General features: G+C 40.7%; 1 long non-coding RNA gene across 1 annotated transcript in view; it reads right to left on the bottom strand.

The window, feature by feature from the left end:
• The window catches only part of LOC133451784 (uncharacterized), a 57131-nt gene extending 34125 nt beyond the window's left edge, over positions 1–23006 (bottom strand). Inside the window, exons 1-2 of the long non-coding RNA XR_009783212.1 lie at positions 22839–23006; positions 22675–22715 (exon numbers count right to left, since the gene is read on the bottom strand). This is a non-coding gene — a long non-coding RNA (uncharacterized LOC133451784). The remainder of the gene's footprint in view (positions 1–22674; positions 22716–22838) is intronic.
• Between the last annotated feature and the right edge of the window lie 3193 nt (positions 23007–26199).

The following is a 26199-nucleotide window of genomic DNA, read 5'->3' on the forward strand; positions in this document are numbered from 1 at the left end:
CAGTGCACAGAACTGTGTCGGCAACCAAGGGTGCTGGTTGCTTGGCATGAGCCTGGTTTCAAGTCACAAAAACTTTAAACATCTTTTAAGCCTCCTTTTCCTAAGTAACTGTTTTATTCCATCAAAGAGCTCTTGTTCAATCACTGTGAGCAGTGACTCTAAAGAAATCAAGAAGCGTTTTTATTTTACACGTATGTTGAAATGTATTATTATGTTGATGTTGCTGATGTCAGGAAATGTGCAGCCTAACCCAGGGCCTGTGTCTGATGTGATATCTCTGCAAACCCCAGCTGATTTTTTAAACAGGTCCGGTATTGGTTTTGTACACATGAATGTGGGAAGTCTCTTGCCCAAAATTGATATGGTTAGAATCTGGGCCAAATCAACCAATGCTGATATTATGGTTTTATCTGAGACATGGCTGCGTAGTTCCACTCCTGATAGTTATATATATATGGATGGGTATAATATTTTCCGTACTGATCGCTGTGCTAAAGGTGGAGGAGTGGCTATATATGTCAAAAATACTTTTCAGGCAACAGTACAATTGTCTAAGTCTGTGCCTAAACAATTTGAACTGCTTATTTTGAAAATTGAATCCACGAAGAGCTGTGTTATATCAGTTGCAGGATGTTACAGACCCCCTTCTGCATCAAAGGACACCTTATCCTCATTGTCTGACTGTTTATCATCGGTAAAGTATAATGAATTGGTTTTATTAGGGGACTTAAACTGGGACTGGTTAACTCCTGCATCTGATTCTTTTAAATGTTTCTGTGATTCAGCACTTTTGACTCAAATTATAGACTCACCAACCAGGCTAAATAATAAACATCCTGAGAAGTCAACTCTCCTTGATTTGATTTTAACAAATGTCCCACATAAATATAAAGTCACTGCTGTCTTTGCAAATGATGTTAGTGATCACTGCATAGTTGCTTGTGTGAGAGACACAAAGTTGCCAAAGTGTAAACCACGTATCATACTAAAGAGAAATTTTAAATTGTTCTGTGAACAAGCTTTTCTAAATGACCTTTATCTCTGTGATTGGAACAAATTAAATTTGATCCCAGATTCCGAGATAGCATTTCAATATTTTAAATCTTTATTGTTAGGCATTATAAATAAACATGCTCCTCTTAGAAAACACAAGATTAAAGGACGTGATAACCCGTGGTTCTCAGAGCAACTGTCTGAACTAATTCATGAACGAGACCTTGCCTGGGCAACTGCAAGAAAATCCAAAAATAAGTCAGACTGGCAACATTTTAGGTATCTGAGAAATAAATGTATCTCACAAATACGAAAATCTAAAGCAGACTTTTATGTTAATGAAATATGTGATAGCACAAACAACCCCTCTAAATTCTGGAAGATGATTAAATTGTTGTCTTCAGGTGCAAGGGACACGGTACTACCGAATATTTTAAAATTGAATGATGAGACCATTACAGAAAAGGAAAGTATGTTAGATTCCTTAAACCAGCATTTTATATCTTCTGGTTTGTTGTTTGAGCAGGAAATGAAACAAGGGATAAGTCAAGTGGATTACTCTCTGTCTGGTGAAAATGTACTTGGTAATTTTGATCTTGCCCCTATTACTAGAGAGGAGGTATACAATGCTCTCATTAAGTTAAATACCAAGAAATCCTCTGGTCCTGATGGGTTAGATCCATATTTTTTGAAAGTTGCTGCTGAACATATTGCTGAACCTTTGACATATATTTTTAACCTGACTATAGAAACTGGAATAATTCCAAGTGTATGGAAGTCAGCATATGTCACTCCTTTATTGAAGGGTGGTGACCGATCCAATCCTAATAATTACAGGCCAATATCAAAGCTGTCTGCTTTAGCCAAAGTTTTAGAAGGGCTTATAAGTGACCAGTTGAAAGATTTTCTGACAAGAAATTGCATTTTAAATGAGCTGCAGTCTGGCTTCAGAAAAAAAGCACAGTACTGTCACTGCCACCATGAAAGTTTTAAATGATCTCATAAGTGCTATTGATTCTAAAGAATACTGTGCTGCATTGTTTTTAGATTTGTCAAAGGCTTTTGACACAGTTGACCATTTGGTCTTGTGCCAGAGACTGCGGGATATTGGAATGTCTTCAAAAGCTGTCATGTGGTTTGGCAACTACTTGTGCGGCAGAACACAAAGTGTTCAGGTCGATGGTGTATCCTCCAAACCTTTGTTGACTCAAAATGGTGTCCCCCAGGGGTCCATATTGGGTCCTATTTTATTTACTTTTTATATAAATGTTTTGTGTCAAAATGTAACTGATGCCAAATTTCATTTTTATGCAGATGACACTATTTTGTACTGTTCTGCTTCATCATTAACAGATGCTATACAAAAGTTACAATCCGCTTTTAATGTCATTCAGAGTAATCTATTAAGACTTCTGCTTAATTGTGACAAAACTAAATTGATGTGTTTTAAAAAATCCGGGAAGACAAATGATGACTGTCAGATTGTTACACAAAATGAAAAGGTGATTGAACGAGTTTCAGTCTACAAATACCTGGGATTTTATTTGGATGAAAATCTGTCTTTTAAACACCATATTGAGTGTCTTACAAAGAAACTCAGGGTTAAACTTGGTTTCTATTATATAAACAAAAGTTGTCTTTCCTTTAATGTTAGGAAAAGAATGATTCAGGCAACTTTTGTATCAATACTTGACTACGGTGACATCTTATACATGCATGCAAATCTCTCCTCCGTGAAAATGCTGGATTCGGTGTATCATGCAGCTTTAAGATTTGTAACAGATTCAGGTTTTCGTACTCATCCCTGTAGTCTTTATGAGAGTGTTGGCTGGTCTTCTTTGCACAATCGTAGATGGGAACACTGGTATTATTTTCTTTATAAAGCCATCTTGTGTGACTTGCCCCCTTATTTGTGTTCTCTCTTGGTTCTTAAAGTCAACACCAAAAGCTGTAGTCTCAGGCACGATAGATGGATAATGTACACTATTCCTCGTACGCGGACTGTTTTTGGGGAAAGGGCCTTCAAAGCATTTGCACCCTCGTCCTGGTATAAATTACAGAGTCATCTTAAATTGGATCATCTCCCAAGTTTGCTAGATTTTAAAGCTAGGATCAAGGTCTATCTGACTACTGAATGCACATGTTCTTTTATCGAACATTGATTGATGATACTGTAGTGATGTGATTGCCAAACTGTTTTAGCTGTTTTTATGTCTCTTTTGTTGATGTTGTTCAATGTGTAACTGATGTGCACCTATTGTGCTGCCTTCTTGGCCAGGACCCCCTTGCAAAAGAGATTTTAATCTCAATGGGATTATTCCTGGATAAATAAAGGTTAAATAAAAAAAAAATTAAAAAAAAATTAAATCTTCCTGTGAATTAGTGTGAAGACGAGGTGACCCGTGTTGAGGAATTTATCAAACCATTTCAGAAGTCCGCTTTGTGGTTTATGAGGTTTTATTAAGCCGGCGGTGAACACGTCGACACAGACCAGGGGTCTGGTTGAAATGCTGACCTCGAGTGATGTTGTAACCAGATTTTTATACAAGAAGTTTAACAACAAAATGCAGGAATACACGAATCAGGCGAGAGACAAAAAGTAATTTACAGTCGGATGTGACTCGGGCCAAATGTCATTATCAGACATTTAGCATGACTGTCACAGACCTCCAAATCCCCCCATAGGGTGCTCTCGTGATTCAAGTCTGTTTGAACCAACTTCCAGGCGTCGTTTGCAGGGGGCTGGGCAGGGAGCCGGGTAGGAAGTCCGAAGCCAACACAAAGGTGTTGGGTCCCAGTTCAAAGCCCTGCAGGGGGCCACGTGCCGTCACAATGCCTCATCACCCGGATCCCTCTTCAGGTAACTAAAGGCTGATTTATGGTTCCGCGTTACACCAACGCAGAGCCTACGGCGTAGGGTACACGTCGATTTAACGCCGTCATTTAGGCTTAAGATCCGTTTACAGTGTGTAACTGCATGCGAGTGTCCGACTATCGCGTCCAGCTGCGTGACATCGGACGCTCTCTGTCCACACTGAAACCGTTAAACTGGCGGCCATTTAGGACAGTCCAATACAAAAAAAATAAAGCAATGGAATTTATTTTGTCGCCGGTGCTCCCGTGATTCAAGTCTGTTTGAACCAACTTCCAGGCGTCGTTTGCAGGGGGCTGGGCAGGAAGTCCAAAGCCAACACAAAGGTGTTGGGTCCCAGTTCAAAGCCCTGCAGGGGGTTACGTGCTGTCACAAAGCCTCATCAATTCACAATTTTTTTATTTATTTTTTTTGTTTATTACAGTGGAGTAGTGATACATATTTTGCAAGTGAACCTTAAACATTTGATCAGAGCCAAATAACAACAAGCCAACAAAGTAATTTCAAATATCAAGTAACCAACGTGTCCTAACTGTTCTTTAAAGCAATCAAACAAACTAGTTGCGACAGGTGTATGTAACGTTTTAGCAATATCTTTCGAGTGATCCATTATTTCTTGGATGGTGGCATTGTGGTTAGGTATAAAGATATAAAATTCATTTTTAATCACAGCACAAGTTCCCCCTTGAGAAGCTAATAAATAGTCCAATGCAGCACGATTCCGCAAGGCCATCATCCCTACAGCAGCCATCTCCCGTGAGAGCATCGACATGCCCCCTGCTGCGGTCCTTGCCGAATCCTCAACTGCATGGGATAAATCCCCCATCTGGTCCAAAGCTGCCATGACTCCGCTACTTGGAACGAGGGCACCAAAAAATCCTGTCCATGGTGTCTGTGTGTGCGTGCACAATTCTCCCCCAACAATGCGAACCCTCGGCGGTACAGTAACGACTCTCATGGCTGGCACAACATGGCCCAGACCCCACATTCCAGACCAACCGCTTGGAAGATATTCATAAGCCCCCATGCCACAAATCTAGCAAACATCCCCTGGTAGAGGCATGGAACAGCGACCAACCATTGTAGCAAGGTGGCTACAATCCTCAATGGAATCCCTATCATTTTGGTTTATGAATAAAGTCTATTTGCAGAGCTTCAAAAAAATCACGGTGGGGGGAAGTGTTGATAATGTTTGCAATATTTTTATAGGATGCAAATCTTGGAGCTTATCAGTCTTTCAACACTATCTGACACATTCCTCCTTTGCTCATCTGTGATTGCTAACTGTGATCAGCTATGCGACATGCCTGCTATTCACGGGTACAAGGATGTGGGTTTCACAACGCGGCCGTCGTTGCTGACCCACAAATTATTTACATTTTTACAACCATGTGAATGCTACAATGCGTGTTTCTTCACCTCAGTAGTCTCTTGTATGAGGGCTACATCATTAGGAGAAACCAGGTCGTTAGCGGGTATAGAAGGGCAAAGTTTTACATAGACAGGTAAGCCAAATTTGGCAGTTTCTTTTGCTGCATGGTCAGCTGAAGCATTGCCTAGTGAAACAGGGTCCATGGACTGGGTGTGGGCTTCACATTTAACAAAGCAATAGATGAAGGTAGTTGACAGGCTTGTAACAGTTCACCAATCAATTAACCACATTTAACGGGTGTCTCCGAGGATGTGATAAATCCTCGGTTCGCCCACAATATATAAAATTGTGTACACAACCAAAAGCATATCTGGAATCCTTATAGATTGTAACAGTTTTACCTTTTGATCAGTGTATATAGTTTCATCTACTTGGGTGGAGCTGGAGGAGGGCAAGGCGGCGCTTTCAACAATTAAGAATTATCACAAATTGTATAACCTGCGTATGGTATTCCATTTTTATAAGCAGAGCCGTCAGTGAAGAAAACAGGAAAGGTCAGGACGAGTGTTAAAGACAGAGGTGTCAAAAGTATTCACATTCATTACTCAGGTAGAAGTATAGATATTAGAGTTCAAAAATACTCCTGTAGAAGTTGAAGTACCAACTCAAAATTTTTTTCTCAAGTAAAAGTATAAAGTACTGGTTTCAAAACTACTTAAAGTATAAAAGTAAAAGTAATATAAGGGGGGAAAAACCATTAAGGCTAAAAGCCATTGAAAATGAATGCCTCTTAGTATAATGCAAATATATTAAAGAACCATATATGTGCACTATTGAGCATTAACATGTGTTTCAGAGAGCAGACATGTACAGACCAATATCATGTTTATACTTCTCATCCAACCACAACCAAATTCACACTATCTGGGTGGCACAATTTAACTGGATAGTTTTTTTTTTTAAAGGCCGAAATGAAATAGAGTGAGGCTGTTTTTAAAATGTAAGGAGTAAAAAGTACAGATAATTGAGTAATATGTAGTAAGATGTAAGGAGTAAAAGTAAAAAAACGTCTGAAAAATAATTACTCCAGTGAAGCATACACAACCAAAATTTCTACCTAAGTAAGGTAATGAGGTATTTGTACATCGTTACTTGACACCTCTAGTTAGAGATTAGTTATACATGCATCCAGAGACATTATAGTTGGCTCACAGACAGATTTCCATGCAATTAAATTATGAAGTTACCATAGGCAGGAGAGAGATTATGTGGGCTCACCAGAAGTTCTCATTTTCCTTTGTTTGAGAGGTGTGACGTGGGGCCCTTTTGTTGATGGTGTGAACTAATTAATTGGCTGGTTCCGCTGCGCCTCCCCCTGCTGCAAACACTTTTGACAAACATTAGTATTTTCGTACATTTCAGATTCTTTTTTTTTTGCGTTTTTCCAGCCCTACCCTTTGTTGAGGGCAATTAGCAAATATATATTGTGCATGTACCCTGGAAGAAATCCATCAATCTGATCTCGTGACAGACCACAATTCTCTTTTGCTGTCAACATTATTTTAGCATAAAGTTCCCTAGGATTATCATCTACTTCCTTTTGAACTGTTAAGGCAATAAATATTATTAAAAGGTCTGAGCTTGCTCTGGTGGGATTTTGGCAACAGCTGTGGGATTAAAGAGAATTCTTCAAGCATCAAGTACTTTACTTTTCAAATCATGTGGCAAAGTTAGCTTAACAGCTGTTTCCTCTAGCCATTTTGTTTATTTATTTAAAATCTCTTACTATTATTTGGCTCCAAATTTTGTAAGCAACAGATCTTGGGTTTTTGTAAAATCTAGTCGTCATCAGAAGTGTCATCGTCACTTGATTCTTTAATCTGTTTCACCGGATAAAGGTTTCGATTTTATCATTTAACTGGTTCTCTAATTTCATTTTTGTCTGCGTTGTGTTTTTAAATTCTTCTGTTGAGCTTTTTATTTTGATCAGTAAGCAAAGCTATTTGGGATTCTGCATTACGGCGTCTACTTTCATCCCTCCAAAGATGTGAGGGAGTTTGAAGTGCTTTTAGTTATTTTAACCATATTTAATACTAACTAAGTAACAAATAAAACTAACAAATAAAACTATTGGTACCGTGATTACCATACATGTATTTAAAGGACCAGTCAACTCTTACTGAAAAACTTCCCAAAAACTTTCCATTTTCTTACTCTAAGATCCCTCCAAAAAAAACTTTCAATTACACTCACTTTTACCCACAAATCACTTGCTAATTCTTCCAATCATCAGTCTACTTCAGAGCATACAAATCATTCCTGTTGATGCAAGAAGAGCGAGTCGATTCTTGCAGAAATGAAATATACCTCATTTGGGAGAGCGCGTCATCCCCACTTATAAAATAAAAACAGTTCCTCTACATACAGTATATGTCTATTTCTCACAAATATCTCAGTGTTCCAACACTTACGGACCCCAAGTCCTGCATATGCTATAAGTCCCACTGGACTATCTTTTTGGTACTCAGACCAACCATGGCGTTCTGGCCATTTCTCTCTTTAATGTTACCCGAGATATTAAACCTTTTTTAGAAGAGCGAGTCAAATTCTAAGGCAGGATAAGCAAAGCATTCTCGCAACACAATCAAATTCAAGTGTTATGAAATTGTCAGCATTCCTAAACATCTCTACAATAACTTTTCCCTATAACCCCTTGCTCACAACCACACAGCGGACTTACCTAAATTTCAGGATGATGTCAACCTTTTTTCTGGTACTCCAGTCCACAGACTTTCGACAACAACTCAGCGACAATAATTTGGGATTTTGGAAGTGGATCCCTTACCTTTTGAAAATTTAGATTGAAGTCACTGATTGTGTCGTTTGTCTGCAAAGAGGAGTTTCCATCAAAGGTCTATTGTCAATCCGGGTCACAGCACCAAATGGTTGAGGAATTTATCAAACCATTTCAGAAGTCCGCTTTGTGGTTTATGAGGTTTTATCAAGCCGGCGGTGAACACGTCGACACAGACCAGGGGTCTGGTTGAAATGCTGACCTCGAGTGATGTTGTAACCAGATTTTTATACAAGAAGTTTAACAACAAAATGCAGGAATACACGAATCAGGCGAGAGACAAAAAGTAATTTACAGTCGGATGTGACTCGGGCCAAATGTCATTATCAGACATTTGGCATGACTGTCACAGACCTCCAAATCCCCCCATAAGGTGCTCTCGTGATTCAAGTCTGTTTGAACCAACTTCCAGGCGTCGTTTGCAGGGGGCTGGGCAGGGAGCCGGGTAGGAAGTCCGAAGCCAACACAAAGGTGTTGGGTCCCAGTTCAAAGCCCTGCAGGGGGCCACGTGCCGTCACAATGCCTCATCACCCGGATCCCTCTTCAGGTAACTAAAGGCTGATTTATGGTTCCGCGTTACACCAACGCAGAGCCTACGGCATAGGGTACACGTTGATTTAATGCCGTAATTTAGGCTTAAGATCCGTTTACAGCGTGTAACTGCATGCGAGCGTCCGACTATCACGTCGAGCTGCGTGACATCGGACGCTCTCTGTCCACACTGAAACCGTTAAACAGGCGGCCAGTTAGGACAGTCCAATACAAAAAAAAAATAAAGCAATGGAATTAATTTTGTCGCCGAAGCTCCCTCGCATGGGACACGCCTTGTGCACGCAGCCGCTGCTCTTCAGCCCGGAGAGGCTTTGTTCCCTCCCCTGCTACACGTCATTCAGGCAGCCAATCAGCAAAGAGCCCCATTATCATAGCCCCACCCCCTCAGAATCCAGAATTTTTTTTACCTTTTTACCCCCGTGTGTGTGTGTGTGTGTGTGTGTGTGTGTGTGTGTGTGTGTGTGTGTGTGTGTGTGTGTGTGTGTGTGTGTGTGTGTGTGTGTGTGTGTGTGTGTTGTGTGTACTGTGTACTGCTGCTAACACGTGAGTCTCCCCACTGAGGGAGTAATAAAGGGCTATCTTATCTTATATACATACATATATACATATATATATATATATATATATATATATATATATATATATATGTATATGTATATATATATATGTATATATATATATATATATATATATATATATATATATATATATATATATATATATATATATATATATATGGGACACCACGGCTCCTTTACGCATATGCTGCGCTGTGAGGTTTTGGGAGCTGCTACTAAATAACTGCTAGTAATGACATTTGAGAAGTTTGGATTCTTTTAGCAACGCTTTTTTGGGGAATACCTGATGCGGCCCAGCCTCACCCAGGTACTGCCTCCAGCGGCCCCCAGGTAATTTAAGTTTGAGACCCCTGATCAAGATAGCTTTCTAGCCAAGAGAGGGCAATACCCCTAATACCATATCGATTTATTTTTTTCAATAGTATTTTGTGATCAATCCTGTCAAATGCTTTTTTAAGGTCAATGAAGACCCCCACGGTGTATTTTTTATTATCTATTGCTTTGGAGATCTATTGCTCCCAGGCCCGGCAGGGTCTTTCTGTGTGGAGTTTGCATGTTTTCCCCGTGCCTGTTTGGGTCTCCTCCGGGTACTCTGGCTTCCTCCCACAGTCTAAAAACATGCGTAGTAGGTTAATTGGTGATTCTAAAATTGCCCGTCGGTCAGGGCTCCAGACTAACTTTTTCACAGGTAGCACTGGTGCCACCTAGCTTTTCATTTAGTAGCACCAAAACAAATTAGGTAGCACCATATTTTTCATTGCTAACATTAGTTACATTATTAAGCATTAATTAACTGTTTACAGATTAACAATCATTATGTATAGGAAACACATATAGCCTACAGGCTAATAAATGTTTACTACTCAGAGTTAGTTAATAAATTTAAAAATGGATAATATAATTTATATAAATGCTTAGTAATGTTAATGTACTAACTAATGTTAGGCTAATTAAGGTGACTTTATGGTAACGGTTCTAGAAAATGATGACTTCGGTGCATCTCAGATCAGAGGGGGTGCACATGCCTGGCAACTTATTCAACACTAAATTATGCATTTTCTCATAATTTCAAGCAGAATGATACTAGCAAAACAAGAATATTTAAAGTGTATTTCAAATGCTTTATTGCAGCAATATTGCTGCAGAACAAAGAAAATGCTACATTTAGTCTGGGCTACCTCACCCATCAGACAATCTAGCAACAGATGTTTCTTACCCTGAAAATAAAACATAGAAATTCAAACTAATTTTATCTACACAGCTCAAAACCATCACAAAACATGACTGTCATTTCAAGTGGAATGATACCAGTCAAACAATAATATTCAAAGTGTCTTTCAAGTGCATTTTTGCAGCAATATTGCTGCAGAACAAAGAAAATGCTACATTTAGTCTGGGCTACCTCACCCATCAGACAATCTAGCAACAGAAAATAAAACATAGCAACAAAAATAAATATAACCATAAATATACAGGACTGTCTCAGAAAATTAGAATATTGTGATAAAGTCCTTTATTTTCTGTAATGCAAAAATGTCATACATTCTGGATTCATTACAAATCAACTGAAATATTGCAAGCCTTTTATTATTTTAATATTGCTGATCATGGCTTACAGCTTAAGAAAACTGAAATATCCTATCTCAAAAAATTTGAATATTCTGGGAATCTTAATCTTAAACTGTAAGCCATGATCAGCAATATTAAAATATTAAAAGGCTTGCAATATTTCAGTTGATTTGTAATGAATCCAGAATGTATGACATTTTTGTTTTTTTAATTGCATTACAGAAAATAAAGTACTTTATCACAATATTCTAATTTTCTGAGACAGTCCTGTGAACTTGCTTGTGTCGTTGTGCTTGAACCACTTCTGAATATCCATCGTTACTTTGTTAACGGAGCAGCAGAGAGCAGCGTCTCCCTGGTGCAGGAAACTGCGCGCTGGACGCAGATGAGTGACGGACACTGGCTGATTTATGGTACCGCGTTGCACCAACGCAGATCTTACGGCGTAGGATACGCGGGGACGCGAATGTACACCACGCGTCGCCGCGTACCCTACGCCGTAGGCTACGCCGTCGATTTAACGCGGAACCATAAATGAGGCTTAACGCGCGCACATTTGTCAGTTTTTTTTTCGTCTTTTCAACTGAGCAAACACATAAACTGAGGGTGCAATGCTTATGCACCCTCGTAGAACCGGGCCTGCCTGTCCCTCGTATCTTAACCACGGGAACTGTGCCAGCCATTGTTGTTGAAAGCTGTACTTTTTTTTCTTCTCCCCATTCTCCCCCGCCTCTTTCGCCAACCTGTCACTCTCTTCATCAGAAGAAGAAGAATCCATGATTCTTGTCGCTCCCTCTGCTAACCCTTCTATAGACCGCTTCATACTGCATCTGCTTTGTTTACCTTTTTGAGCGCGCTGCGTGTACGCGCGCCTGCACTGCTGTGCATGTAACGTGCGCAGACCGTATCAGGTGCAGTCAGACAGGAATAGGACTCGCAGGAATGAGCCAGAAAGTAAGATTGTATTATCAACCACTCCATTAATGCACTAACACAGCCGAGTGAAAAAAATATATATATTTTTTTTTTTTCCACTAGTCCTCTTGCAAGTAGCACCGGAGCGACCTCATTAAATTTTAACTCGCACCTTAATAAATTAGGTCGCATATGCGACCTAATAGGTCGCACTCTGGAGCCCTGCCGTAGGTGTGAGTGTGAGTGTGTCTGGTTGTTTTTCTGTATATGTGGCCCTGCGATGGACTGGTGACCTGTCCAGGGTGAACTCCTGCCTTTCACCTGAAAATAGCTGGGATAGACTCCAGCAGACCCCCGTGACCCTGCAAAGGATAAAGCGGGTATAGATAATGGATGGATGGATGCTTTGGAGATGTTTTCTACCAGTTCTATAACTGCCATTGAGGTTGATCTGTTAGTTCTGAATCCATATTGGTTATTGCTTAGTAATTGGTGTTTTTCAATAAAGCTATCAAATCTTGCTACAAAAAGTTTTTCTAGAATTTTGGAGAATTGAGATAAGAGTGATATTTGTCTATAGTTTGTGTATAGTTGTTTGTCTCCACTTTTGTATATTGGTACTATTTTAGCTGTTTTCATTTCATTTGGAAAGATGCCTGTTAAGAATGATTGGTTGCAAATATGGGTAAAAGGTTTTACAATAGTATCAATTATATTTTTGACTAAAGACTAAAGTTTGACATAGTTTCTGCCTCCACCTAGCGGCTAAGACTGAAAAGTGCAGTTCAAACGAATGCGTGAATCTTGTATCCCGCGAGTGAAACAGCCATGTTAATTTAGGACCATCTGTATGTTATCAATTCATATTGCTGTGTCTATGGTTATTCTGCTGGGTTTTGTAATGACAAAACCCAGCTGATAATTATATTATTTGCATTTTCAACATGTATTTCTATTGTAATGGACTCAAGGATATTTTCAGTATTTGTTTTCCTTACTAAATTTGATTTTAGTGTTTTATCAGCATATATAGCAACTCCTCCCCCTATTTTATTTGTCCTGTGTGATGTATATAGTTCATATCCTTCCATTTCTACAGCACTGCTTTTTTCATCATCAAGTCACGTTTCTGACACGGTAACCACACTGACTTTTTTTCCAAAGCTTTTAAGATACTCCCTTAAAAGACTTCTGCTATTGAAATGTATTACTGTGAAACTATCATCTATTTGTAATCCTTTGAACTGTTCATCATTACCAGCAGTTATTATTTAACCTTCGTCTGGTGTTAGGGTCGCCACCGACCCGTTCTTAGGTTTGAAATTCATAAAACTACCACAAAAATGCGTTTATTGCATCAAGGCTTTTTGACTTTGTCAGGAACCTCTATTTCAACAAAATAATATCCAAAAAATGTTTTTCACTAAATTATAAAATGCTCTGGTTGAAATTGTTACCTTTTTGGTGTTAGGGTCGGTTTCGACCCGGTTATAAAATAAGCTTATAAAGCAATAATTAGAGCCAAAACTGAAATCATAAGTGCACTGTCAGACAGCCAGCTCCTCTCCCAGTCATGTGAGCTTCAGTGGATTCTCATTTTGGATTTTTGTTTTCCAGTTTACCTGCACATAAACAAAAACAAATAATCGAGCATGTCCAGACGTTTAGGGTCAATTCACTCATTTCACTTGCAGAGTGCACATCTCCAGTTTGCAGCATGCAAAAATGAGAAGAAGATTTACAGTAAGCCAAGTTCTGGACTATATTTTTGTTGAAAATGAGAGAGACGACAATGAGTAGCGTAGTGATGCAGAGGAGCAGGCTTCTGAGGAGGAAGACTATGTGGAGTATCATCCAGAAGATACTGACACATCTGGTGAGTCTGACGAGGAGGTCCCTGGTGCTGAAGCTTCTTCTGCTGAAAAATTAAAGTCCAAAAATGGAAAGATACTTTGGAGCTCAGTACCTCATGTACATGGCAGGGCAGCTGCTGAAAATGTCATCAAAAAGACCCCTGGAATCACAAGGTTTGCTTTGACAAGAGTCAGCGATATCAAAACATGTTTTGAGCTATTGATGCCATTGTCAATAAAAAGAGTCATAATTGCTATGACAAACCTTGAAGGGAAAAAAGTCCATGGCGACATGTAGAAAGACATGGATGAGGAATGCCTGGAAGCTTATATTGGAGTTCTTCTTCTTGCTGGAGTGTACAGATCCTGCAATGAGTCCACTGATAGTCTCTGGGATGCATCGACAGGCAGAAATATTTTCCGGGGAACAATGTCACTTCAGACCTTTCGAATGATATCACGATTCCTCAGATTAGACAACAGGGATACCAGAGCAAGATCTGACAAGCTTGCCCCCATCAGGGATGTCTGGGAGAAATGGGTTCAGCTCCTTCCACTGATGTTCAACCCAGGGCCAGAGGTGACAGTGGATGAACGTCTTCTCCTTTTCCCAGGAAAATGCCCCTTCCAGCAATACATACCCAGTAAGCCAGGGAAGTACGGCATAAAAATCTGGGCAGCCTGCAATGCCTAAAACAGCTATGCCTGGAACCTACAGATTTACACAGGCAAAGCTGCGAGTGGCATCCCTGAGAAGAACGAAGGAAAACGTGTGGTCCTTGATTTGACTACTGTCCTGCAGGGTCACAATATCACTGGTGACAATTTTTTAAAGTTCTATTGCTGAAAAAATACTTTTTTTCCATTTCCTTGAGGTAAATGTAAACGGGTCGAAATTGACCCATAACACCATAGATGTTACTATAGTTAATATTATTAAAATGAAAAAATAAATGAAACAAATTTATTTAAGAGATGTGTTATAATATGCCTCAGTAATAGCTAGGTAACACAACAACCTTTTATTTATTCATATGATTCTCTTGAGGTTCATTTTACCAGTTTTTAAAATTGAAATCAAGGGCTATACTGACAAAAAAAGGCCCAGAGTTCCCACACCAAAAATATTAAAAGCAATATTTTCATGGATAAGGAAGCCTAACAATGTAACCAAGAGATGAGAAACAAATTGGATGATGGATAATTGCTTTTAGTGTATTTTAGAGATGATTTAAAACACGGGTCAAAACCGACCCGTTAACATCGGAGATGGTAACAGAAAGCTAACACCAGACAAAGGTTAAGTTGTTATAACAATTATTTTCAGGATCTAAATCATTATCAATTTTGTATTTTTTGTATTCATGTGGATCAAAGCATTTGAAGTTTTCATACTTGCTGTGTACATTTTCTAACTGTTCACCCCTAGCATTTTGGTTCATTGTTCCCTCAAAATCTTTCTCCTCACCTTCCCTATGTGGGAACATGATTTTTTGCATTTTCTGTCATTATGATTTAGTCTACAGTAATTTTACAAATCAAAACATGCATTTATACATTATAAGCAATATTACATTTCCCGAGTTGTAGTGCCGCGCAGTGTGCAGACAGGGGGACTCATACCACATATAGAAGCGGGCGTACATAGCCGTTCACGCCAACATACACAGCTGAGCACACAAAGTACACACAGCCACATCCACACAACCACACGCCACTAACATATAGGCAGTCGTGCACACACACACACACACACACCCACATACACACGGACTGGCAAACACAGGCACCCATACACACACGGGTGCGCGCACACAGCCACATGCACACAAGTTAACCGCATCAACAAAAACAAAAGCAGATAATCAGAAAAACAAATCAAACAAAGTCCAGTGAAGGAAAAAATAAATAAACACAGAGTGGCCTACAGGGGAAAAGTAACAAAGAAAACAACTTGTGTTAAGGTGTTAAGTTTTATAAATCCTAATATAGTAATTGTGTGGATATTCACTGTGGCCAACCAAGGTAGGTTATTGTTTGTGTATAAATATACATACATTTCATTGTTTCATTCGTAATGACTAGAATCACCCTAACTGTAATATTCTGAAAACCCCCCTAACATCCTGTTTTTGTCTTTCCAAGTTGAATTTCTTCTTTCATCAACCAGATGTTTCCTGTCCGAAACCACATGTCCCATTATTTACCAAAAAGCCAATTACTGTACTTCCTCCCACTGCATTCCCCAACGTTATCCGGCGGTCCCATTAAGAGAAAGGTCACGTAGCAGAATGGGAGTGTTTCCTCCAAGCTTATCAGGCCATGACTCACACCTCGGCAGACTCGCCGCCAGACGCTAAGTGGGTCATGCAGAGTTTCGTCTCACTGTCAGAGAATCATTTATGGAAGTGAAATGGAGCTGTTTTTTCCGGATAATCAAAAGCCCAATTGCTTCTTTCCCCACTTTGCTAAGTTGACACATGGCTTCCAAAACCACGCCTCCAAAAATGGCAAGCTTGCTTCTGAAAAGAATTTTCATCCTATGCAGAAAAATACTCCATGACTGCATGATTTATGCCACTAATAATGTAGGGAGAAGGACAACAGTTCCTGAAGCAGGTCATCCACCACCCACTCACCCTCTGGACCACCTCATAAAGGATTTTGAAGCATCCCCAGCAGCCATGCTGTTACCAAGGCCTTACTAACTGAAATAATCCCCAGATGGGACATTCCAAGCAGAATTAAAGCTGCAAGCAGGGATGAACGGGCCCTCGCTCGTGCAATTTGCACCAATTAAGGTCAAGGACTCAAAACTAAGTCCAATGACACCACCCACGACTCTTTATGTCAAACCATTCAAAGGTTATGGCAGAAAATAGGAACTATCATATATCGACCAATCAGAAGAAGGGGCGGGTTTAATTCACACCAATTATGGTCAAGGGATTCAAAAATAATTTCCGATGACACCAACCACGAGTCTTTAGGTCAAATCATTCAAAAGTTATGGACGAAAATAGGAACTATGAAATCAGAGGAAGGGGCGGGGCTAATTTGCACCAATGAAGGTCAAGTACTCAAAACCGAGTTTGATGACACCTCCCACAACTCTCTATGTCAAAACATTCAAAAGTTATAACAGAAAATAGGGACAACCAATCGGAAGAAGGGGCGGGGCTAATTCAGGCCAATGAAGGTCAAGGACTCCATACAGAGTCTTATGACACCACCCACGACTCTCTATGTCAAACCATTCAAAAGTTATGGCAGAGAAAAGTATTCTAGGGGGCGCTGTTGAGCCGTTAGGCCACGCCCATTAATGCAAACCATGAAATATCAAATGTATCACCAGGCCTGCCTTGGTTCAAAATTTGGTGACTTTTGGGGATCAATCAGATGAAGGCACTCTTTGGCGTCTAGCGTCACCAAGGTTACGCTTTTGAAAGAGAAAAATAATGCGCGTCGTCGCAGGATGGTGAAGAACATTTTGATGTATAACACACCTGGGTGTACGTTACAGTTCGGGCCTTATTAACTGCCGAAGAAGTGTCAAAAATTGCGCCAAAATTACACAATTCATTGAAAATGGCCGACTTCCTGTTCGGTTTTGGCCATGGCGCCAAGAGACTTTTCTGTAAGTTGCGACATGATACAGGAGTGTACCGATTTTCGTTCATGTACGTCAAACCGTATTGTGGGGCTTGAGGCACAAAGTTTTTTCTGTCTGAACCAATCAGATGAAGAGTGGGCGCGCTTTTTGGCGTCTAGCATCGCCACGGTAACGCTTTTGACTCAGAAAAGTAATGCGCGTCGTCCAGGCCCCCGGTCTCGCACTCAGCAGGCACGCAGATTTTTTCCAGTGTCCAGCCGCGGTACTGCAACAAAAAATCCTGTGGGGCCCAAAAAGCTTTTTTCCAATAGGCCGCAATAGTAAAAGAGAAGCCTCTAAAACTGTTCACACCTCCAGCTGTAATCACCGTTAATTACTAATCTTTGTATTTTGTATCTTTGTAGTAATGCGCATAGTCACAGGATGGAGACGCACATTTTGATGTATAACAGACCTGGGTGCACGTTACGGTTCGGGCCGTATTAACTGCCGAAAGAATGGCATAAATTACACCAAAATGACACGATTAATTCAAAATGGCCGACTTCCTGTTGGGTTTCGGCCATTCGACCATTTCTTTACAGTAAACATGATTCATTTGTCTTGTAACCTAAAAAATGAAATGACGAGGAATCGGAGTAAAGAATTGTTAGTGTGAAGACGAGATGACCCGGTCCCCCCTTCAGGTAACTAAAGGCTGATTTATGGTTCCGCGTTACACCAACGCAGGGGCTACGGCGTAGGGTACGCGTCGATTTAACCCTGAACCGTAATTCAGGCTTTAAAGGGGACCTATTATGAAAAACAAGTTTTTTCTTGTTTTAACATATATAAAGTGGTCTCCCCTCACCCTGCCAGCACAGGGGAGACAAAATACCATGAATTTCTGCAAGGTGTCTGACCCCCGCCGGACAGAGTCCCCCAGTGTCACGTGGTTTTTTTTGAGCCGATTAGAATCTGCTCCTGTCGTTACGTAACGACAGGAGCAGATTTCCATAGGTTCAGCCTCCGCTGCTGAAACCACGCCCACAACCAGCTCTCTCCGCTGCTGGAGCAGCGCTTCCTTCAGCCAGTCGGACGCGGCGCCGCGGCGGAGCGGATCCGGGTTAAATCATCCAGGTTCCCGGGTGGTTTGGGAGCTGGGTCCTCGGGGGTCTGTCCCAGGCTGGACCAGCTTCACCCTCCGAGATTTTCAGGCAAATCTGTCGGTTTTATCACCGGTAACCGACGATGCGCACAGGATGCGCTCTGGAGCCGATCTGTGCGCCTGCCGTGGGGTTGCAGCGCCCGTCGCGCAGAATCCGCCGAGTAGATCCGGCTGAAATTCCGCTGGTCGGTCCCCGGGAGTCCCTGCTACCAGTCCAGGCCGGTTCCTGCGGTCCCGGCCGGTCGGAACCGCTCAGATTCCCCCGTTAAAGCCGCGGTGATGCGCGCTGCTCTAGCAGCGCTGCTCCCGGGCGCCCAGCGTGGCTCCGGGGCCAGCGTTCAGCATCCGCCGGGCAGATCCGGCTTAAATAGTGCATAAATGTTATTTATATACAACTCATATTTTATTTTTTTAACAATAAAGTTTCCATTTGTGAAAATTCAGTGTTGTGATAATTTACAGGCTCGGGCTGCTCTGGCGGAGCGAGGTTTATGCTCCTCCCCTGCTACCCGTCATTCAGGGAGCCAATCAGCACAGAGCCTCATTATCATACGCCCCCCTTCCCTAAAAATGAGGCGCAGAAAAAGAGGTTAGAAGCGGCATAAACTATAGACATACAGGCTGGATTTCTGATTTATGTAGAAAAAACAAGCTTTAGATTGTTTTTAAGACATTCAAGGCCTGTTTAAAATATACATTAAATGCCATAATAGGTCACCTTTAAGATCCCAGGGAGTCGTTTACACCCTGTCATAAATGAATGTGAGCGTCCAACTATCCCGTCGAGCTGCGTGACATCGGACGCTCTCTGTCCACACTGAAACCGTTAAACTCGCGGCCAGTTAGGACAGTCCAATAGAAAATAAAGCAATGGAATTGATTTTGTCGCTGAAGCTCGCTCGCATTGCATGGGAAACGGTTTAATAGTGTACGCAGCCGGAGGCTCTTCTGCCGGAGCGAGGCTTTGTGTCCTCCCCTACTACACGTCATCCAGGCAGCCAATCAGCACAGAGCTTCATTATCATAACCCCGCCCCCTCAGAATCCCTCATAGAGACATGGCCCAGATGCTGAATTTCTAATTTCTTTAGAAAAAACAAGCTTTTGATTGTTTTTAAGACATTCAAGGCCTGTTTAAAATATACATTAAATGCCATAATAGGTCTCCTTTAAGTTGCGACATGATACAGGTGTGTACCGATATTCATGCATGTAAAACCGTATCGTGGGGCTTGAGGCACAAAGTTTTCTAGGGGGCGCTGTTGATCCATTTTGCCACGCCCATTAAAGTAAACCATTAAATATCAATTTTTTCTCCAGGCCTGGCTTGCGTGCAAAAAGGCCTGGAGTGGCTAATCGGCAGGACCGGGACAATTCCCGGTGGGCCGGTCTGATGTTTGGGCCGCGAGGGCCGGTGTTCAGTTTTTTTTGGGGGGGGGGGAGCCGGTCTTCAGTCATTGCACTGGGTTGATCACGTATGCTACAGCATGGATGTATAAGCGCTACCGCTGTCCCTGGGCCGCCTCAGCCTCCGCCTCCACTGGCAGCTCTTTTTTTTTTTTGCAGACGCACCGTGACGTAAAGGCTGATTTATGGTTCCACGTTACACCAACGCAGAGCCTACGGCATAGGCTCTGCATTGGTGTAACGCAGAACCATAATTCAGCCTTAACACGTCCGTGCACTCGGACAGTGGTAATGGAGAGATGGAGAGTAGAAAGAGCAAGGGTGGCGCGGAGAAGGAAAGATTAAAAAAGAGAAAAGCTCTGGAATCAGAGGCAGCAAAGTGTGCCAAAATTGGCAACTTTTTCACAAAAGCGAGCTCGCGGACAAATGAGGACGATGAAACGGGTAAGGCAAGATGTTAAACTTTGCCCGCAAACCACCATTTAAGTTAATTATCAAGTCAATGAATTGTGTGGCGTTGTGACAAATAACATAACATTATATAATTTAAATAATAGTATGATGCGACGCCACATAACTAGGAAACTTTGTCTTGTAGCCCTTCAGAGTCAGCTGCAAGATCCAGCACCAACACCAGCCATGAGCCCACACCTCCAGGGTGGGCAGGTAGGATTCTCATTGAGTGAATATTATGAGAATTCATACAGGACTGTCTCAGAAAATTAGAATATTGTGATAAAGTTCTTTATTTTCTGTAATGCAATTAAAAAAACAAAAATGTCCTACATTCTGGATTCATTACAAATCAACTGAAATAAATACAAACCTTTTATTATTTTAATATTGCTGATTATGGTTTACAGTTTAAGATTAAGATTCCCAGAATATTCTAATTTTTTGAGTTAGGATATTTGAGTTTTCTTAAGATGTAAGCCATGATCAGCAATATTAAAATAATAAAAGGCTTGCAATATTTCAGTTGATTTGTAATGAATCCAGAATGTATGACATTTTTGTTTTTTTAATTGCATTACAGAAAATCACAATATTTTAATTTTCAATCCTGTATATGTATGGTGTAGCCCTGTTCTATATGCAAAGTGCCCTGAGATGCTAGATGATTCAGCACTACATTAATGAAACTGACCTGAATTGATCAGAAGGCTTTGTAAAAAGGGGAGATTTGTGCTGAGAATTAAGACCATTTTTAAAATGTGATTTAGTGTCAGAAGCAGAGCCAGGAGCCAGTAGCGATGAGGGGATTGCTCCTGTCAGTATGGAAGGAACAGGTGAGCTGTTGTAACAGAGTGTGAAGAAGCAAGCATTAGTTCCAATATAACCACTTTCTATGCCCAAACAATAGTAGTGACCCGTTATATTTTTTATCATTAAAAGTAAGATAGTAAATACACAAAGCCCACAACTGAAAGGGAATAGGATGAAAGTAATATGAAATAAGCCTACATATTTTGCTGTTGAAAATATCTTAATTGGTTAAGTCAAAAACTTTGACCCAGAAGAAACTTGAGGCATTCATGCTCATGTGCACTGAGACAGAGATTCTCATGTCTTTGGACAATGATACTGTATTAAACAAAGTCACAGAGACCAGTGCACTGCTCAGGCGTTTATTGATGGTTTAGAGTTGGCCATGTTTCTTTGAAACTACTGTTATGCTGAGGAAAAAAAGATAATGGCATCATTAGAAAGTTATGTTAACAGTGCAATAATTATTTTATTATTTTTTCATAGGGATTAGATATCTATGAACACTAATCTGCTTGCTATTTGATATTGCAGAAAAAGGACATTCTGATGTTGTAAAGAATAGTGTTGGAGATTTTCCCTTTAACTCATGTTCTCATTTGTGAAATCTAAGTTGTGACAGATCTGTTTCCATGCAGAGGAAAAAGAGATATCAGTGTTGTGTTGAAATAAATCTACATTGTGAAGCAACTCTTACTTGCACTGAATTATTTTAGAAAAATACACAGAATTACAAGGCTTTACAGAACAGTGCGCTATTGTATACTTAACATGTAAGGTTATAATTACATGATTTTAATAATAATAGGTCGTGATCTAAAGTGGGCCGGTCTGAGGCATGAAACTCCAGGGCTGAAAATGAGTCCCACTCCGGCCCTGCTCAGGCCCTAATTAGTCCAGACAGAGGCTCACATTTTGTAAATGCAGCCCTGGCCGAAGTAGAAGAAGATAGAGTCCAGTGTTTTAGTTCCGGGGATTTAGAGTCTGGCTCTTGACAGGTGGCCATGGATCCCAGCAGGAAAGCCAAGACTGCTGCTATCGCTCCGTTGGAACACCTGGGATCCATGCCGTTCGGACCGAACAATGAGGGAGTATAGGCGACGGGAGCCGACTTTCAGAGTCCACACACACACACACACACACACACACACACACACACACACACACACACACACACACACACACACACACACACACACTTACTTGCTCGGGTCGGATAATTGCAGTGGTCTTGATAGACCTGTTGTACGTGTTCTTGTCTTTATGTCAGATTCCAAATGTATTTCAGAGTTGCAGCTGATGCCCCACCCGCCTCACTTCTATCACTTTCACTTTCTTTATTCACAAAATAAATATATCAATAAAAATGAGCTTTATACAACGATGAGAAAAATCTCTGTAGGCTTCTTTCTTGTTGCTGCTGGGAGTTTCTAATAATAAAATAAGACAAGAAAGCAGGACTCCAGTTTCAGAAATGGGGGGGTTGAATCGGAGCCCTTTAAAAAGAAATGTCCGTAAAATTGTGGACTGTTATCGTGTTTCATAAACTCGAGAGAGAAGATCGCAGGAATATCAGGTTTGAGCTGTGCGTCAATGACGGATTGTTTTTTGTAAGGAAAAAAAAACCCACTAAATCAAAAAAATACGGTATCCGAAGATTAAAAGTAAATGATCTTGGACTTACAAGACGCTTCAAGATGGGGGCGACGGTTGGATTTTCCGGAACTGAAATAAGAGAAAACATGTCGGCTTTTAATTAAAACACTAACAATTTCTACATGAGATTACATACACAAACATTTAATCATTCCGCATGTTTTAAAGTTTGTTTTATGGAAGTTTCCTCACCAGAAGCCCGTCGAAGAAGGTCGCCGTCGACGAGTTGTGTAACACGGGAGACGCGGGTCCGAACACAGACTGATTTATAACAATGAAGTATAAGTAAACGCAGAATTAAGTGTCTGGAAAAAAACTATAGTTCTAGTTAGTTCCCACTAAGTTCACAAGATAGAGGCTGAAACGCACTGGAGTGGAAAGAGGAGGAGTTTGCAGTTTGTTCAGAGTTCATGGAGAGGAGGTCCAGATCAGTGGCGTATAGCCAGAAAAGAGACATTGGGTGTGCACCAGCAAAGACTGGGTGTGCCAAATTTATTTTCAACAAATCTGGATGTTACACCTCCACAAACATTCAAAAGCATGTATACCCAACATTATTAATAGTACAAAACATATCCACAAGTTGTGTGTGCTCTCATCAGTTATAAAAAACATATCCATATTTGAGAGTATATGACATGCTCTAAAATCAATAATATATAATAAGTATGATGATATATATATATATATATATATATATATATATATATATATATATATATATATATATATATATATATATATATATATATATATATAATTAATAAATTAATAATTAATAAAATAACCACCACACTTTATGCGTGTCCTAAAAAAACATTACAAAAACATAACCACACACACACATTGCTGACCGAAGAAACAAACAATAACATTCATGCGCTCTGAGCCATAACGTATCCTATCAACAAAACGTAACATGATCAACAAAGCTATTTAACCATAGGTTTAACATTCATCACATATGATTATGTAACAGGTTGGCTGATGGTTTTATATTGCAAATCAAAGCAGCAGAGTAAAAGACAACCATATTTATGAAGTGCCGTGAAGGACATAATTCTGAATTATCATTCATAAACATATGAAATCCAACCCTTTTACACACTATACTGAAAACCTCTCACACTCACTTGTGAAATCCCTCATACACACAGGTGAAATGCTCTTATACATACAACTGTAAATGTATCCACTCACATAACTGAAATGTGCTCACAGATACTACTGAAACGCTTACACCAGGGGTCTCAAACTCCACAAAAAAAACGTTTGCTCAAGATGCCACTTTATACATAAAGACTGATACTGCGCTGCAATGCGGGCTAAAGTCCTGCTGTGGCACGCTGTGCTGTTTTGAGCGTTGTTTTTTGTGCGTTCCGGGACCTGTGCTCTTCGCACCTGCGCATCATATGTATTTCGGCACCAGTGCCGAAATACATCCACTCCTCTTTCCACTCCAGTGCGTTTCAGCCTCTATCTTATGAACTTAGTGGGAACTAACTAGAACTATAGTTTTTTTCCAGACACTTGGTTCTGCATTTACTTATACTTCATTGTTATAAATCCGTCTGTGTTCGGACCCGCGTCTCCCGTGTTAAACAACTCGTCGACGACGACCTTCTCCGAATAGCTTTTGGTGAGGAAACTTCCATAAAATAAAATTTTAAAATTGCGGAATGATTAAATGTTTGTGTATTTAATCTTAATTTAATAAGCCGACATGTTTTCTCTTATTTCAGTTCCGCAAAATCCAACCGTCGCTCTCATCTTGAAGCGTCATGTTCATCAGCAGCACCATGTCTTGTAAGTCCAAGATAATTTACTTTTAATCTTCGGATACCATTATTTGTATTTTTTTGTGGGTTTTTCTCACAAAAAACAAGCCGTCATTGACGCACAGCTCAAACCCGACATTCCTGCGATCTTCTCTCTCAAGTTTATGAAACACGATAACAGTCCACAATTTACGGACATTTCTTCTTCAAGGGCTCCGATTCAACCGCCTATCTCTGAAACTGAAGTTGTGCTTTCTTGTCTCCTCAGTGGCACCGGGGGTGGATGAGATTCGCCCTGAGTACCTCAAGTCTCTGGATGTCGTAGGGCTGTCTTGGCTGACACGCCTCTGCGACATTGCATGGAGGAAGGGGACAGTACCGCTGGAGTGGCAAACCGGGGTGATGGTCCCTCTGTTTAAAAAGGGGGACCGGAGAGTGTGTTCCAACTACAGGGGGATCACACTTCTCAGCCTCCCCGGGAAAGTCTACTCCAGGGTACTGGAGAGGAGATTACGGCCGATAGTCGAACCTCGGATTCAGGAGGAACAATGCGGTTTTCGTCCCGGTCGTGGAACACCCCAGCAAACATTGGAGGTCCAGGTGACGTGCAGATCTGGTCTATATTTGGTCGGTCCGTCGAAGACCATTTCTAGACGTCCATACGACGTGCAATTCCTTGACGTCTAAATATGAACGTCCATACGACGTGCAATTCATTGACGTCTAAATATGAACGTCCATACGACGTGCAATTCCTTGACGTCTAAATATGAACGTCCATACGACGTGCAATTTATTGACGTCTAAATATGAACGTCCATACGACGTGCAATTCCTTATCCTTATATATTATTCTTTGTTATAGTGGCTAAATTATGCGTTTCTGTCGCGCAAGGTACTGTTTTTTACTGTCAGTTTGTAAAAGCACGTTTTTAACGCTGTTTTAAGAAGAAACAGGCGATATTTAAAGGTTCTCCCATTTCGTCAACCACAGGGGATTCCCTGGGCGTCCCCTCTACGTCATTGAGTGACGAGGGGGGGATCCTGATCACGTGCCTGATCGACGTCTAAATATGAACGTCCATACGACGTGCAATTCCTTGACGTCTAAATATGAACGTCCATACGACGTCAATATGCAGTTCAATTATAACCTCTGGTTGGGTAATTTTTTGTGACGTCATGCAGACGTCTAAAACAGGTAAAATTGTTGGTACCCCACAGTTAAAGAAGGAAAACCCCTAAATTCTCACTGAAATCACTTGAAACCAAAAGTAACAATAAATAAAAATGTATTGAAAATTAAATAATCAAAATCAGCCATTACTTTTGAATTGTTGATTAACATAATTATTTAAAAAAACAAACTAATGAAATAGAGCTGGACAAAAATGATATACCCATAACTTAATATTTTGTTGCACAACCTTTTGAGGCAATCAATGCACAATTTCTGTATTTGTCAATGAGCGTTCTGCAGCTGTCAACAGGTTTGGCCCACTCCTCGTGAGCAAACTCAGTTGTCTCAGGTTTGATGGGTGTCTTAAATGGCATGTTTCAGCTCCTTCCACAGATGTTCAATGGGATTCAGATCTGGGCTCATGGAAGGAACTTTAGAATAGTCCAACGCTTTTCTCTCAGCCATTCTTGGGTGTTTTTGGCTGTGTGTTTTGGATCGTTGTCCTGTTGGAAGATCCATGACTGAGACCAAGCTTTCTGACACTAGCACATTTCTCTCCAGAATGCCTTGATAGTCTTCAGATTTCATTTTACCT

This window comes from Cololabis saira, chromosome 10 (assembly GCF_033807715.1).
Source record: "Cololabis saira isolate AMF1-May2022 chromosome 10, fColSai1.1, whole genome shotgun sequence".
NCBI lineage: Eukaryota > Metazoa > Chordata > Actinopteri > Beloniformes > Belonidae > Cololabis > Cololabis saira.